Below are 17,809 nucleotides of genomic sequence, written 5' to 3' on the forward strand. Positions count from 1 at the left end.
CACAAGTTACAACGTGCACATTGAAGGAAAGAACAGCAGGACATGGATGGGCTCTTCAATGGGACTTCAATGGGGTGGGGAACCCAGGAGGTCTGGGTCAGGGCTTGGGAAGGGTCTTCAAAGACGCTTTCATTCTGGCTTGAAGGAGGAGGATGTAGCCTTGATGGAGCTGGGAAGCAGCATGGAACTGAGGAGGCATACACGTAGGGGAAGAGGGAGAAAAGGGATGAGTAGGTAAGGATGGGTTCACATTGTAGAGGTGTTTAGAGCTAAGCAAAGAAGTGTAAACTTGATGGTAAGAGGAAGGCTCTGGCTCCGTTTGGGGTCTCTAGACTTGGGTAGAGCTGAGAAGAGTCAACTCTAGAGAGCCAGCTGGACCAGCAGAGAGAGAGAGAGAGAGAGAGACAAGGCTTTGGATGGACCTGATTCAGTCCTTTTTTCTCTATATACTAGTGGTGGAATTTGGGGGCACATCATTTAACAACCCTTAGCTGCAATTTCTTCATTTAGAAAACAGCGATAATGATTTCTGCGAGTATTAAGTAAGAAACCATAGATTAAAATGTCCAGCAAAAACGTGGTGCATAATAGGCAGCAATGACTATTTCTCTCCACAGTTTTCCCCTTTCTCCTGGAAGACAAAGATGAGATATACAGATATATCTCTATATCTATTCCACCCTAACCAATTGGTCGAAGCCAACCATGGTAATCTCCTTGAGCTTGCCAGTGATTGTCAGATGATGTTGCCAAGCCCGTCCAGAGTCGGCCGAGAGCCTTCCAGGAAAGGTTTCCTTGATCCTAGGAAAGAGATGTAGGAACAAAGGCCTTTTATTCCTCAGCCCATTGCTGGTTCTGGGTGTGACGACTAGACTGATGGGTGCAGTCGTGAAGCAACCATCCAGAAGGAGAGCTGTACTCTGGGTTGTCAGCACAGAGAGATGGAAAGACCTGATCTCTGATGACACTGTGAAGCCAAGGTATGAAGTAACCTGATCTCTTAATTTATCTCTTTTGTGAAGTATTTTCTATTGTTTAAGCCAGTTTGAGTTGGCTTTTTTGTTAGCCGTAAGTGGAAACATCTTCCTGATTCACAGCTTTAGAGAAATTAGTCAAAACCATGGAAGAGATAGATTCCAGAACCTTTGGATGGGCCTGGACCTTTCAGAGTGAGGATACTGAATTAGAATTAGCCTATTGTATCCTTTTGAAATGGTGTTTGGGGGTGAGGGAAGTAACGTTTGAATATTTCCTTCTTATTTCTCTGTCATCTTGTTCAACCCTGCATTTATATTGAAGGGTTTGCTAAACGATCATCACGAGCCTTGTCAACTAGAGGCTAAATAAAGTATATTTGCACTACAAGCTAGTTAGTGCCATTTGAGTCCTGCTTTTACATTAGCCAAGATGTCTGGTTCGCTGTTCTCAGGGGAAGGCTGACTGCCTATGGGCTACACTGCCCAAACCAAACCACATTGAGGCACTGCATCACTTACATGGTTTCTGAGGCAGGTAGGGGACACATGCCTTAAACCCTGGGGGTCCTATCTTCAGTGAAACTGGGTCCATTTCTTCTCTTGCTCTTGGACTCAGTTTTCCTTTCGATGAAAGAGTGGGGTGGACATCTTTCCTGAGGTAACTTGAGCATGTTAGTTGGGATGAGTCACCCTTGGACAGGAATTCTGAGGTCAGCAAGTTTCCCCTAGGGCACCTAAGAATTTGTTCCCTCTACAACTTCCCTGGTTGCCTGAGCCTGAACACAATACTCAGCATAGCTATAGATAATTACGCTACTGATGGTGAGGAGGATAATGGTAGTGATAAACAATTCCTTGAAGTCATGTAGTACTTCCTAGGAAATGAGAAATACCCCTTGCATTTTATCTCATTTAACACTCAGACAAGTCAAGGAGGAGCTCTTCCTCCCAGTACAAAGGAGAGTTTATTGAAGCACTGAGATAAGAGGCAAGGTGCCCCAGGCCTTATAGGTGAGCAAGGTAGAGTCTGGTTATAAGAGCTACACATCCAAGGCAACTCCTGGGGACCCGTTTTGTACCCTGGAGGGAGACAGGACCCTGTCCTCTAAGGTCAGAAGGGGCTCGACTTGCAGGAAAAGACGCCTTCTTGTACTTTTTCTGGTTAGTTGGGAGATAGATGGAGTAGTGGAAGCCTGTTCCCTGAAAGCTTTTCTCAATGATCTAGCATTATCATATTTTCTCATCTACCTTTGGAGAGTACCCAACCTCAACTAAATATAGCCAGCCTTTCTTCCCATTGATTTTTAGAGAGAGAGAAAGGGAGGGAGGAAAAAGGAGTAGGAGAGAGGAGAGAGAGAGAGAGAGAGAGAGAGAGAGAGAGAGAGAAACACTGATGTGATTGAGCCACATTAATTGGTTGTCTCACATACGTGCCTCCATCCCACCCCACCCCCACCACTGGGGGCTGGGAATTGAACCTGCAACAAGGTATGTGCCCTTGACCAGAATAGAACCCGTGACCCTTTGGTGCATGGGCCGGCGCTCTAATTACTTCTGAGCAACACCGGCCAGGGCTAGTTAGCCTTTCTATCTCCCAATACAAAGCCCTGGATTTTTAGACTTAGAAGAAATTAAACAATTATTTAACATTTTTACTTTTCTTACCACCTTTGACCTTATTAATTCTTTTCATCTTTGTGTCATTGCCACAAGACAAATAGGGCAAATGTTATTGGGCCCATTTTACCAATGAGCAAACTGAGTCTCAAAAAGGTTATGACAAGAGCACACGTTTGAAAAGTGGGAGCAGATGCGGATCTTCTGTGTGTGAGTCCATGCCTTTCTGAAACATCATCCTGCCCCCTCCATAGAACTCATTCAACTATTTTTTGAGTGTTTGCCAAATACCAACAATGTGTTGGGGATTTAATGCTGAATAAGAAACAAGTGGTCTTGAATGAGAAACTTACAGAAGCGTTGAAGGTGAACAAGAAGGAAGACAATTATTTGAACTGTGATAAGTCCATTGGAAAGGCGGGGATGTTTCTAATCCAGACAAGCTGCTGGTCCATGGACCTGTCCTATATGGCCAATCCTAGGTTCTAGAGATGAAGAACAGAATGATAAGCCAGAACAGTAAACTACTTGGTCTTAAGTGATGAGTGGATGAAGATGGCAAAAGACTTTTTATAAGAACATGCTTTATAACCCAGCTTTCTAGACTCGGCTCAAAGGCAAGCCTGAGTGATGCAGATGTCCAAATGGGATACCCCAGGGCCCAGGAACAGCAGCACTTCTTCAGGAGACAAAGGAAGGAAGAGGGGCCACACTGAGAATCTCACCAGGGGGTTTAGGGGCAGACACACCCAGCCATTGCATTACCATACCAAACAGCTGAATCAGGGAGCTAATTATGGCCTTGTGCTCCTGGAGACCACATTCCTGAGGCTTTTATGAACACACACACACACACACACACACACACACACACTATACCATCACAGCTCTCCTCCCTCCATTTCACTTCCTTACTTCCACCTCCATGGTCAACGCACCTTTATCTCTGAAGCATCCCTTGCACAGGATGTTTCTTCCTTTTTTAAAATCCTCACCTAAAGTCAGGGTATTTTTTCCATTGATTTTTAGAGAGAATACAAGGGAGAGGAGAGGGGGGGAGAAACAGATAAAGAAGATGGCAAATACGGAGAAGAGGAGAAAGAGAAGGAATGGATAAAGGAAACCTCGAGTCAGAACGGAGTGCAGGTAATAAAAGGAAAGAGGGCCGAAACCGGTTTGGCTCAGTGGATAGAGCGTCGGCCTTCGGACTCAAGGGTCCCAGGTTCGATTCCGGTCAAGGGCATGTACCTTGGTTGCAGGCACATCCCCAGTAGGGGTTGTGTAAGAGGCAGCTGTTCGATGTTTCTAACTCTCTATCCCTCTCTCTTCCTCTCTGTAAAAAATCAATAAAATATATTTTAAAAAAAATAAAAATAAAAGGAAAGAGGGAGGGGAGAAGAGTAAGATGGGAACATTGGGAGAAAGGGAGAGAGGGGAGCGGGGGGAAACTGAGGCCTAGCCAGGGACATGGCTTTTCCAACAGCATTTAAGTAGTCATTGGTGGGGTCAAAACCAGGAGCAGCAGGCCTCCAGAAGCCGTTTGCCTCTTCCATAGAATTCCACATCTGAAGACACTACAATGAGTTTGACTGAAGTCTGAAACTCCCCTGATCCCATACCTTCCAAGATTCTACCCTTTACTTAAGGGGCTGGGGTGTTTGGTCAATATTAACCCATTCGGCAAATATTCCTGAGAAAATGCCACCTGGGAGGCACCACATTTGTCTCTGGAGCTAGGTATAGAGTCCAGTCCCTGACTAAGGGCCGCTCACACTCTAGGGAGGCAGACCTACAGTGTCAGCCACCATGCAAGCAAGCGTGCATATGCTATGTGCATGACTGGGCTACAGGAAGCACGGGGCTTTAGATAAAGGGGCCATCGTTCTGCCTGGGGTGATCAGAGAAGGTGTGCATTGGTAGGTCTCAAATTTTGACAGAGAAAGGCTTTTCAAAGGGAGGAACAAATACGGACAAAGGTGGGAGAGACGAGGTGAAGTTCAGAGAAGGCTGAGTAGCCCTTTGGGTTGACACAGAGAAGCTGTAGTATTACTTGTAATAATTACCATGGGTAAGTACTGACCACATGCCAGGATTCTCACTGAATCCTCACAACAAACTACAAACTAGGAATTCATTATTTAACAAAAATTTATTGAGTGCCCACTACATGCCAGGCAAGTTCTAGGTGTTGGGAATACATCCATGAACAAAACAAGACCAACTCCCTGGGCCATGAACACAAGAGAATAGTCCCTGCCCTCAGGAATTTACATACTGGGAATTGTCACCCTCGTGTTATACATAAAAAAAAACTGAGATCTAAGGAAGTTACAGCACTGCTCGGGGTCACACAGATGGTAAGTGACAGAACCTGTCTGTGCTCACAAGCCCCGTGCTATGCTGCCTTCCAGGAAGGGTCTAGATCTAGTGAGAATCTCCTACAGGTTATTGAGCAGAGGGTGGCAGAAACAAAAGGGTATTGCTTCCCTTAGGGCTGTCTTCCTCCATTCTACTTATAGAGGTCAGCTACTAAATATTCCCCTCCCCGCCCCCCCCCCCCGCCACCACACACACACACACACACACACACACACACACACACACACACATATACCTCTTTTGTCTGAGGTTGATGCTGCCTGGGCAGAGCCAGGCCTGGCTTTTAGAGGATTAGCTCCAGTGCACCCACAGAACCAGAGCTTCATGCAACACCTGGCACCCCGTTTAACTGTCCAACCAAAGCTTGTAAGCTTGGTTTTCCTCCTAGCTCAATTACGAAAAGTTGAAAGTGAGTGTGGTAAAGAAAATGATAGTGTTAGAAAGGTACTGGGTGAAATTAATAGCTATAAACTTGAAACAGGCCTCAGCTTTTCCCTGAAACGCAGTCGCTGGGAGGGCACTGAAAAAGTTTGCCTTTGAAATGTCTTGGGAGTAAGAGTGCCAGTGCTCTGGGTTCGGGTCTGTAATCCTGGCATGGGGAAGCAATGCCCCTCACTAGGCTGCTGGTCAAGTCTCTGGACCTAGTAATCCAGCCTTTTGGCGGGGTTTGGGGCTTGGAGTGGGGAACCCTTGTAAAAGGATACTAGTGAATACGAAGGGGTGATGAAGAAGATGGCAAGTACGGGGAAGAGGAGAAAGAGAAGGAATGGATAAAGTCAGAACGGAGTGCAGGTAATAAAAGGAAAGAGGGAGGGGAGAAGAGTAAGATGGGAACATTGGGAGAAAGGGAGGAGAGAAAGACCGAGGGCCGCTCGGCGGGTTTTGCTGGAAGTGAGAGCGGGGAGATGGGGGCCCGGGACCCCGCTCCCGCACGGACGCACAGGAGCCTGGAGGTCGCCTGCAGCCCCAGCTGTCAGCCAGAAACAAAGGCCACGGAGCGGGGAGGGGGAGGCTGCGGGCCGCGCCTGTGCCAATGAGCGGCGCCGGCGCTCGTCCCGCCCCGCCCTGCTCTGACCAATGACCGGCCCCGCCCCGCCTGCCGCGACTCTGCCCCGCCCCGGCCAATGAGCGGCGCCGGGCCCGGCGCCGGCCCCCCCCCGCCCCGCCCGAGGCTCCGCCCATCCCAGGCCCTGCCAATGAGAAGTGCCTGTCTCGCCCCGCCCCGCTCCGCCCGCGGCCCCTCCCGCCTGCCCGCCCGCGGCTCCGGGACACCGAGCAGAGGCAGGCGCGCTGGGAGCGGGCGGGTGGCGGGCAGCGCGCGGGAGGAGCGGCCGAAGTTTCTCCGCCTGCCTCGTCCCGGGAGCCAGAGCCACCCCGCACCTCTGAGAAAAGAGGGACGAAAGCAAACTGCAGAGCCACTGAAAAATAATTCTCAAGTCAGCCCGAGGCGCGGGGGCAGGTAAGGTGCGGTGAACGAGGGGTCTCGCTCCCTTCCTTAAGGGTGTGTTGCCACGGAGGACCCCCAGGTTCCGGGGACACCGCGCTCCCCGAGGGGTGCAGCGCGTCCGCGCGTCCGTCAGTCTTTGTGTGTGCCCGGTCTGTCTAGGTGTCTTTGTCTCTGGACGTAACTGTCAGGGTCTCCCCTCCGCCGGGGTGGGTCTGCTGGCTGGTCCCAGCCCAGAAGAGAGAATGGTACGTCTGTCCTTCTGTCTTCATCTCTGTCTCCTGCAGACGGGGTGTATCTACTCCCAGCCCCGAATCTGATAGACAAAAGTGTTGGGTGACACTGGTGTCGAGATGAGGGAGCCAGAGGTGATGGTGAGGCTGGAGGGGCCCTGGCCCCAGACAGAGAGTTTGACAGCTGAAGCCTGGCCCCTGAACTTGGCCTTCTGGAACTTTGGTGATGGGCTGTGTCCGCATCAGTGTCAGGGACACTGATGCAGTTAGAGGTTTGGAATATTTCCCTGGAGGAGTATGTCACAGAGGATGAGGTAGATGGAGAGGGGGGTGATAACCCCAGAATTTAAGTGACCCCCTGGTACTGCAAGTCACCAGGATCAGTCCTGAACATGCACACAACACAACACACACACACACACATACCACATTCACTTATTTCTCTCACCCACCACAGGCAGCCAACCCCCCACTCTCTGCACTCCTACACACACACACACACACACACACACACACACACACACACCCTTCCACATGCTTAAGGCACCGAAACAAGAGCCAGGTGATCTTTCTCTTTCTTGCTCCAAGTGGAAAGGATTGAACTGTGGAGCAAATGAGTGTTCCGCTCGCCCACGAGTATGTCAGCCTTAGGAAAAGTGTCCCAGACTTGTTAGCTTCAGAGCCCTCACTTTCCCAGGAACAAGGAGTGCTTAGGGATCTGAGCATCTGAAGTTCCCAGGTCCTTCCTCTTTATTCCATCCACACTGGTCTTGGGTGCTGGCAAATGAATGAGGAGGCTCTGCGTTCTGGGGAGCTCTTGGCAGGAGCTGCACCAGATAAGGGGCTCCTGCTCTGCTGGAAGGGCAGCCTAATTATAATCGTGGGAGCAGAGGAGCCCAGCCTCGGACGGAGAGATGAGCTGTCTGCTTGGCAATTCTTGAGAGACCCTTGAGAACAGTCTGTGGGAGCAAGAGTGTTGGTAACCTGAGCTTCCTCTAAGTTCAAAAACAATTTGCTGTGGGCATGCTGGGGAAAATGCAGGTGCTGGAAGAATGTATATGTACGCACGTGAAAGTGGGTATTAGAGACAAAGTTCGCAGCGGGGAGGGTGTCTGTGCTCCGGGGTGGAAAAGAGCCAGGTCTGTGGGCAGAGGCATATACGCTAACCAGGCGTGGCGTCTGCACCTTATATTTATCCAGCGCCTTTCTTCTGAGGCACTTTCTGCCTCTCACAGATGTTATCTTCTTGGTTATCTCCATTATCCTCACAACGTAACCACCAGGTGGGCATGAAGCATGGTTAACTCTCTGTGTTTACCAGTGAAGAAACTGAGGCACCAGAGGGGCAGGGCTTTCCCTGAGGCCCACAGCTAATGGGAGCAAAGTTGGACTTAGCACCTGGGAGTTCAAGTACAAGGTCTCAGCTGGATAGATGTGAGTGGGGGACTCACCGGGCTTGAGCGGTGAGAAGAAGCTCAGGTGGAGAAAGAAGGGTGTCTCTCGAAGGTGTGGGCGGACGAGAGGGAGGACGTTTGTCATTTAACATTTATGGCAGCCTCTGTGTGCTTCGCGAGGTAAAACCTGTTTCAGCCCTTCAGCGTGTGCATGTGTGTCTGTGCGTGTGCCTCAGTAGACCTGTGGCAGGGTCGCTGCCATCATGGTGCGCTGCTATGCAGTTGTGTGTGTGTTGGGAGAGCCTGTGCATTGGGCATGTGTCAGGGGAGGATTTGCCAGGCAGTTTTGAGAAGCCGTGCATCTGCCTGTATAGACCGAGAGGTAGGTGGGCTTCAGCCATAAAATATGGCCTTCTAATTCCCCAAATGTACTTATATACCTTTACACGCATTCCACATTCATTTAATAAGTATTCAGTGGGTGCCAACAAAATGCAAGGCTCTGGGCCAGGCAGTGAGGCTTCAAAGATGAGTAAAGTAATGATGGCAAACCTGTCATTAAGCAGCTTACAGATGAGCGTAATGGGTAATAGTTCACGACATCTACTAACGTCCACTGCGTACACTGTGCCCGGGGTTTTTTATCCATTATCTCATCTATCCATTATCTCAGCCCTGCAGGGGATGTGTGATGATCAGAGGAGGAGATAGCAAATGGAGGAGGGAGCGAGGATTTGACCTCAGCTCTGCCCCCTGGATCTTCCACTTTCTCCTGCTGCCTTTGAACGTAGAAATACGTGTTTCTTCTCTGTAAAATGTTCTTGCCCAGTCCCTCCACCTAGCTAGCTCCCGCCTGCACTTCTGGTTTTAACCATGTGGGTCAACTCCTCCAAGAAACCGTCCCCTCTCCTTTCCTTAAGTCTGGGTCACGGGCCTTCCGGAGTTCCTGCCATCATTCCGTGCTATCCCACCTGTGCCCACTGGCTCCTCAAGAGCCAGCAACGTTCTTAGAGGCAGAGATTGTGTCATGAATTCCCAGCGCAAAGAACAGTGTCCGGCTACTCTGAGTAGGCCCTTAGTCAGTGCTTGTTTAGTGGAGGGGTGGGAGGGAAAAGAGCCGCGAGAGACCCTGGGCAGGGAGCACTTTCCCCAACAGCAGATGTGTGCAGGGGGCACACTTGCTGGCCTGGCCTCTGATACCCCAGCCTCTGCTTTGGGCCAGTTCCTTCAGAGGCTCTGCCTAGTCAGGGCTTCTCCATCCCGGCTCCTGCCTCCAATAGTTTGGGAGCCTAAGGAAAGCCTAGGCCGCCCCCCACCTCCCACTCTACCTGCCAATCCACTCAATTTCCAGCCCAGTCAACCGACAAGTACAGTGATAAAGGGAGGTGCTAGGTGTGATCTAGACTTGGAACCCCAGGGGGGCAGTGGTTCCCGGGCGATGATGAGGTGTTTCTGGGACTTTGCCAGCAGAGAAGTGTCCAAAGGCCTGGGGAATCTTTAGGCAATTTACACGGCTGGTCTTTGAGTTTCCTTTTGAATAGGTCTTTGTGTTGCAGCGGTTGAAAGCCACCGATCTAAATTGGACACTCTGACTCTGCTGCTGGGAGTGTGAATTGCTACCATGTTTGGGGAGGTAATCTGGCCATGATTTGCCCAAGGTCACCCAGTCACAGTCTGGTGACTCCCTTCCCATGCTCTTTGGACCACCCCGTTATTTCTCACATCGGGGTTGCCCCATGCCTTCGCAGGGATTGTGATGATTTCAGTTTTCCTCTCAAAGATCATGACTCAAGTTTGAAAAACTCTGCACTTCACTGTTTGTTAGAGGTCTTATCCATGCAAGGTCACGGGCCTTCCTGAGTTCATGAATTCCCAGCGCAAAGTACATCATGAATTCCCATCAGGTTGATGGGAGATCTTTAAAAAAAGGCTAAATAACGGTTTGAGATTAAATTTTGTGATGAGAATTGGGAAGGGGGAGCAGCACACACGAATCAATGACACTTGGATTATACTAACTTTAAACGCAGCAGCCGCTCAGCCTGAGGAAGGTGAGCTCAAGGATGTCAGGAAGGAGGTGGTGGTGGACTGACCCTCAAGAAGGTAGGAGAGAGGAGACGTAACAGCAGCCAGGTCACAGCTCCAGGATGGAAGCTGAGAGCTGGGGAGAAGGGACTTGGTCTTCTAGGGGGAGCCCTGGGGGCACCCTGTTACCTCCTTTCCCACTAAGCCAGTCACCCTGCCCAGACAGAGCTGGGAATGAAGGGTGGGAGGGCTCACCTCTTACAACTGCCTGCAGCCACACGAGTGTGCAGACTGGCCTGGGCCTCCTCCTCCAAGGATTGAGAGCAGTGCGTGGGGATGTGTCGCAGTCGAGCGCAGTGGAGTTGGGCTTCGGGCGAGCTGCCCTTGGCACGGCTGCCTCTGTGTCTGCGATCTCCATCCTGCTTCTCTCACTCTCTTGCTTCCTGCCAGACATCGACTTCCACCAGACGGTGAACGCCATTCCTGGCCTTCCTGCAATAATGATTCTAATAGCCCCTTTTATCTGTCCAGGACTATACACCTTAAAAGGAATGTTGTTATTAACGACTCTGTAGGAAGATTTCTTCTACAATGTGACAGATGAGAAAACTGAGTGAGCTCGTCGGAGGTAAAAGAGTTTACCCCAGATTTTAAGTGGAACGCTGGGATTTGAACCCAGCCATCCTGACTGCCAATCTGGGTTATAGCCACCCATCATCAGGCGACGCTAATTAAACAGATTTAGGTTCACTGCATTGTTGACAAATGTTTAATCTTCAGGGGGGGGGAAAGATATTTTAAAAAGATATTTTTCCTGATTTCAGAGAGGAAGGGAGAGGGAGAGAGAGATAGAAACATCAATGATGAGCCCTAGCTAGTTTGGCTCAGTGGATAGAGCATCGGCCTGCGGACTGAAAGGTCCCAGGTTCGATTCCTGTCAAGGGCACATGCCTGGGTTGCAGGCTCGGTCCAACGTGCAGGAGGCAGCCAATCAATGATTCTCTCTCATCATTGATGTTTCTATCTCTCTCTTCCTCTCCCTTCCTCTCTGAAATCAATAAAAATATATTTAAAAAAAAAAAAGAAAGAAACATCAATGATGAAAGAGAATCATTAATCGGCTGCCTCCTGTGTGCCCGCACTGGGGATCAAGCCCGCAATTCAGGCATGTGCCCTGACTGGGAATCAAACTGTGACCTCTTGGTTCTTAGGTCAATGCTCAACCATGCCAACTGGGCAAAAAAATATATTTTTAAAATCATGAGAACTCAGTTACTTTCGTAATCATTATAATTACAAGCGTGATGGGAGTCAGAGTTTTCTTCACTTTTTCTAAGCCCCACTTCTCCCTAAGCACTTGTCATGCATGTATGCTGAATCAATAAACAATAAACTAGGACGTATCTAGCATAATGGAATGTCTACTTGAGATTTACTTTAAGAAATGAACTTTTCTCTCATATCAGTTCTTTCTTTATAGCTGGTCAATTCATAAGGTTTCGTTCCCTCCACATTGAAATTATAGCAAATTTTGCCTTCGCAGAATCTGAATTCATGCCATTTCACTGGAATACCAAACTTGACTGCATTCTCTTTGTCAGTGTTTCCACCATGGGCACGAAGTAAAGTGGGCTGGCAGTCTCCCCTGGCAATGTGAGCGGAGTGTGGAAACCAGGCTTGGGGTGTGACCGCACAGGGAGGCTGCCTCCGATGAGGAGAAGTTTAGGAGAGATTCGTATGGAGCATGGATGGGGAAAGGGTGCGGGGGGGGGAGGGCGGGTGGGTTCGGACGGAGATGGAAGAGACAGAGGACAGACAGTGTGTGTGTGTATGTGTGTGTGTGTGTGTGTGTGTGCGTGTGTGCGCGTGTGCGCGCGTGTGCATGTGCTCACTAATTGCTCTTCTAATCAATCCAGCAGAGAGGTGATTTTTCTTACTAAGTGACAGGCCAAATTGGTATTTGAACAGATGATGTGGGCTATATCCAGGACCTGGAACAAAGGCAGTGAAGAGCTACTGTACCCAGATCACCCATAGATTGGCTTCCATGTCAGTGAGTCACTGTGGGAGAAGATGACTGCCTTCAGGATGGCAGCCAGCAGACACACACACACACACACACACACACACACACACACACACTCATTCATTTATCCAGTCTTGTCATTTCTCCCTCTGAGACATGCTCTCCTGTGATACCCACACTCACAGTCGCATCTGGGTTGGCCTCTCTGTGGCAGGATGTGGAGTGTACTCGGGCAGCCACCTCCCTGACACCCCAGGACCTCCATTTCTGCCATGCCCAGAGCAGTCAGTCTGGCTGCCATCAGCCTTTAGAGCTGCCGATGCCCCCAGGCCAAAGCATCCCTCAGAAGCAGAGGGAAAGGTCTAGGTGGAACTCCCAGCCCAGGGGATGGACAAGGAAACAGCCCCTCAAGGGGGCCAGAAGCGGAGCTAAAATCGGGGTGGGATGGGTATAGCTCTGGAAATCCAATCATGTCTAAGGACAAACCCAGCCCCATGCATGGCTACGACCCTGTGCCCAGACTGTGGGTGGCCGAGGCAGGGCCTGCCGGGCCCCAGGGCTGTGCAGGAGGCTGGCTGGCCTGCTGGCTCCGGGGCAGCTGCACTCTCCTTGCTGTGGCAAAGCCATTTGCTGCTCAGTCAGCCTCCTCCTGGCACCCTGGACTGCTAAATTGGTCTCAACTTGCTGTACTTCCACCCACCACCTTAGTCATTATTCACTGGCAGCATTCAGAGAGTGGGTGTAGAGCAGCCGAACATTATATTCCTGCTGAAAAGCGAGAGAATTGAGTATAGGCAGGCAAGGAAAGGAGAGAGGGAAGGAGCTAAGAGAAAGTGAAGGAGGCAGGGAAACACAGCGTGGGTTCCCCAGCACCTTTTCCCCTGACCCCAATAATGTTGGAGGGTGGAAGGGGCAGTGAGCATGGGTGTGTGGGTCTGGGCTCAGTAGGAGGAGCGGCAGGGGTTCTAGGGTGAGAGGGGTACAACACTACTGAGGGCCAGCACCTGCGTGGTCTGGAGGGAGGAAAGGCCATCAGCTGTGGGGGGAGAAAGACCTCACCCTCCTTAGCTCCCTGTTCTCTAAGTTCCACGGTAGGTGCTTCACGCCCAGTGAGCGTCTGTTCCCATGTGTGATTACTTCTCATCGCTCCCCGGCTCCCTGCCTAGACTCTAAACCCCCTGAAAGAGAAAGGGTGTCATGCCTCAGGTGTGTAGCACCAGGCCCTGGACACAGTCAGGGCTCAGCCCCAAGCGGATGAGACTGATGGTGGAGAGCCTGCCGTGGTCCTTCCTCCCCAGCCGCTTCAGAGCTCCCTGTGCCGCCCAAGGGCCTCCGGACCTGGGGACCAAGGCAGCCAAGAGTAGCAGGAATGACAGAGGAGCTTCAGGGTTGGCCTCCCATCTTGGGGAGGAAGTTGCAGGGAGGGAAAGCGGACCAGCTAGGGGAGCGGACACTCGGAGCCCCGTGTCCTGGTGCAGAGGCTTCGGTGAGGTGCGGTGCGGCTCCTGGATGGCTCATCCAGCATTACACTGGGCTGGCAGGAGGTGACCAAGAGTGGCTCTCACATCAGACAGCAGAGACATCATCGGGCAAGGCCAGTGTGACCTTGACAGGAGGTTCTCGGAGTCCCTGATAACATTTGTTTGGTCTCCCGGGGACAGGGTGGAAGGGGAACACAGCAACAGCCCACGCCAGCTTGGAACCCGGTGGGCCCCCACCCCTGTTCCCTCCCACCCCCTTCTCCAGTAAGATAATGGGAAAACTCGGAGAACAAAAGCCGCTACACAGCTAGGGAGGCTGGGGCACTGGGAAACCACACTCCGAATGTCAAGGGTCAGAAGTCTGGGGAGTGAGCCCTGCTCTTGACCTTCTGCCAGTCGCCAAGAGGCAGACTGTCTGAGTGTCTCAGGAGGCCTGGGCGGCTGCCCCACCACCTCCGCGGTGAGGTCGGGGCGGAGGGGCTTCAGAAGACACTTGAAGCACTCAGGAGCCTCCCTTATTGGTTGCAACCTTCAGACTGGGCTGCTGGGGCTCCCTTCTGCGCCTCCGGGAAGGGCTTCTCAGCAGTGCATGAGGAGGAGGAGGGAAGGATTAGACTGGGCTCATGTCTTGGGGAGACGGCCTCCCCCTCCTTGCTGATCAAATTCCCCCAGCCCCCACGTCTCAGTGGCGCCAGCAGACAAACCGCACGGCAGGCAGGTGGGGGAAAGCGAGCCCCAGGCAGCCCCCAGCCGCCACCTGCCCTGGAAAGGGAGCTGCCGGACCAGGAGGGCCTCCAGCTGCCTGCCTCCTCCCTGGCTGGCCTGCAGCCGCCCCTGCCTGAAGGCTCTGCTCTGCACCAGCTCCGGGCGCCTGGGGGCAGGATGCGGGGCTTTTCCTGACGCGACATTTCCTCATCCACCTGGAAGACTAGAAGCCAGGCTTTCAGCTTCCCCAGACCTCCCTCCTAGCAGCGCCTGGGCCATCTGTTGACTTAGAAACTTGCTATTTTTGACGGAGTTACTTCTATGCTAGAGCTACAGCTGGACCTCCAAGTTCAGGGTCCAAGATTTACCTGGAAACGAAAGAGCCTGCATTAAAGAAATGGCCAGTACTCTGCATAGAAACACACAATCTCAGGGTTGAAGGGATCTTTAAGCCCCAGTCTATCTGCCGCCTTCCAAAACCCCCTCCCGCCCCCCAGCAAAATCTCCTCCCCCCAGTTGTCTCTTCCCTCCCTACTTACTTCCAAGAATTGCTGTTCTGGACCCAGGAACACAGTTCTTTCTATTTTAGTTCCATTCCTTCAAAGACAGAATGCTATGTCCCTGTCAAGCACTCTGCCAGCGCCTGGGAGGGGACCCCTCCACCAGGCATAGCTGGCCTGGAATTGAGGGAGGAGACAGATACCTTAAAATGTATGACTAGACAAAGATGTAGAATTTGGGAAGGACCCTGTGATTTTTTTTTTTAATTTTTAAAATTTTTATTCATTTATTTATTTATGGTTAATCCTCGCCCATTGATTTTTAGAGGAAGTGGAAAGGAGGGGGAGAGAAAAAGAGAGAGAAACATCGATGTGAGAGAGACACATCGATTGGTTGCCTCCAGCATGCGCCCAACCAGGGCCAGGGATTGAGCCTGCAACCGAGGTACGTGCCCTTGACTGGAATCGAACCCGGGACCCTTCAGTCCGCAGGTTGACGCTCTGTCCACTGAGCCAAACCGGCTAGGGCTGGCAGTGATTTTAAGAGATGGAGGGAGAGGGTGGCAGAGATGGGGACAATAAGTGACAGGGAAACAAAGGCAAGTTGAGTCAAATTGAGAAGCGCCCTGCCCACCAGCTCTAGGTTCGCGTGCTGGTTGGCAGCAGTGGGGAGCCATGGCAGTCATAGGAGAGGGCTGGCACGGAGCAGACCTGGGTTTTAGCAGGCTCATCTAGCAATGGAGCATAGAATGGAGGTGAGGGGGGAACACTTTCTAGAAATAACATCATTTATTTGAACGCCTCTCTATCCTCCCTGTCTGCGCGTTGATAGCTCATGTTCCTAGAGATGTCATGCAGCCTGGAAATGTGGGGGAGCCAGGCCTCCAGGAGAGGGGAGTTCCTAGTCCAGGGTCAAAGGTCAGGGTTAATGTGCCATGTGGAGGACTTATAACAGGAGACATGGCTAACACCTTGCTTTGGACTGCTTTGGACCCGGGACCAATCACAGCTGGTTTTTCTTTCTTTCTTTTTTCTTTTTTCTTTTTTTTTTTTTTTATGGCTGAAGACACAGAGGCCCGACTGGAGGGTCTTGCTCAGGGTCCCAAGGCTGGCTCGTGGCAAAACCAGAGCTGTGCTCCCACTTCAGGGCTTTCTCCTGTCGCCCACTAGTAACGGGGAGCGAGGACTGCTGGGCCAGAAGAGTTAGTCAGATCCTCAACCGTGAATGTTCAGCAGGTGTGCCGCAGGGACCCATGGGAACACGTCCACAGTGGGTGCTCTCAGTCTCTGGACTTCTCCCCAGCAGGCCGAGGGATGCCCTGGAGGTCAGGGACAGCTGATACCCATGACCTCCGTTTTCTCTCCCGTCTTCTTTCTTACTCTCTGGCTGCTTCCGACATTTTATTTTCCTCCATTCCTCTGCCTTTTCCTTGGTTCTGAGGGTTCTGAGAAGTTCCCAGCTGATGTGACAATGAAGCTTACTACCAGTTGGCACCTTTCAGAAATGAAAAACCTGTTCTCTGCCTCTGTCTCATCCGAGCTCAGTTTAAACCAAATCCAAACAAAACGCAAAGGTTGTGGGTGCCAATCAGCCGTGCTAACCGCCCAGGGTGTTGATGCCACATGGGCAGAGAGTTCGAACGCACCTTCCACCTGCCTCTCCTCTTGACAAGGAGGCAGGTCTTGTCAAGCAGGGGACCTCCATTACTCTCAGGGGAACAGGGTGCCAGGGGTCCCCTGCCCACAGCCATGAAGCTCTCAGAACACTATTCCCCACCTTCTTCTGGAAGGCTCCTCAGCCTGGCACCTGCCCAAGAGCTTGCTTCTTGCTTGCTAACTACCTGCATAGTCAAGGGAGGGCAATGCCAGGGCAGTGTCCTGTGAAGTCTCAGGTGAAGTGACACCTGTACACAGCACCTTCCTCCAGAAATAATCCAGCCCCTGCCATGTTCCTCTTCACCTGGATGGCAACCTCAGCCCTGGCAGAGGGAGCAGGCAAGTCTCAAAGGTGAGGCAAGGGCTTTTTCCTGCTTGAAGATTCCATGAAACAAGTGTGGCAAGTTGGGGAGCGGACAGCAGAAGGAATCAGAGACCAGTGTTTGGATCCCAGCTATGCGTGCTGTCTGTTAGCTGTGTGGCATTGGGCAGGTCACTTAGCCTCTCTGAGCCTCATTTCTCTCATCTGTAAAATGCTTTGTGTCCCACATAGAGTTTTTATGAAAATTCCATGAGCCAATATGAGCAAAGACACATGAAACATAGTAGGAGCTTCATTTGTGTTAACCTCAGCCCCCTCCCATCAGCTCCAAGGGGAGGAGGCCAGGCATAGGAGTAAGTTCTCTATTTGGGAGGCTCCTGAGCCCGTGGTCCAGGCACATGTCCGGGGGTCAGGGAGGGCCAACTTTGGAATCAGGAAGCGCTCTCTGTGACAGCTACCTTCTTATCTGCTTCCCCTGCAAAGGGAGACCGTTGTAGCTGACAACTATGTGAGGGAACCACTCCGCCTTGTCACTGGGGTCTCCATCCGCTCTGTCAATTTGACTCAGTTTTGACTTGAGATATGAGGTGAGGCAGAAGCAGTGAGGGAGACATCACGGAATGTCCTAGGTTGAGACTCAGTGCTGAAAGTGTACCTTGCTCACTTTCGGCTTATGCCACGTGTGTGAAGGAGAGGAGGAGGTGGGAGGCGGGCCCAGAGGCCAGGGCTCAGCTGGGAGGTCCCTCTGCCTCAGGGAGGACCCCGCAGCTCCACTCCAGCACCTGGATGGAGGACGGTTCCTCCCCAGGCCGAAGGGCTGGATGGAAGGGGCATGTGCTGTGTCTCTTTCTTCCTTCCTCCTGCCTCTCGCTTCAAGGCCAATGTCTTTCCCATTTGGACTGTTTTCTGGATGATGCAGCACGTAAGGTCAGGAAAGGGGAGAAAGAAAAGCAAGTAAACTGAAACTTCTCTGTGCATTCAGTTGAGGGGGATGCACAGATGTGAGGGGGCCCAAGGTCCGGCTGCCTCACACAGCAGCGTGCCAACGAC

The sequence above is a fragment of the Eptesicus fuscus genome, chromosome 6 (assembly GCF_027574615.1).
Source record: "Eptesicus fuscus isolate TK198812 chromosome 6, DD_ASM_mEF_20220401, whole genome shotgun sequence".
In the NCBI taxonomy this organism is placed as follows: domain Eukaryota; kingdom Metazoa; phylum Chordata; class Mammalia; order Chiroptera; family Vespertilionidae; genus Eptesicus; species Eptesicus fuscus.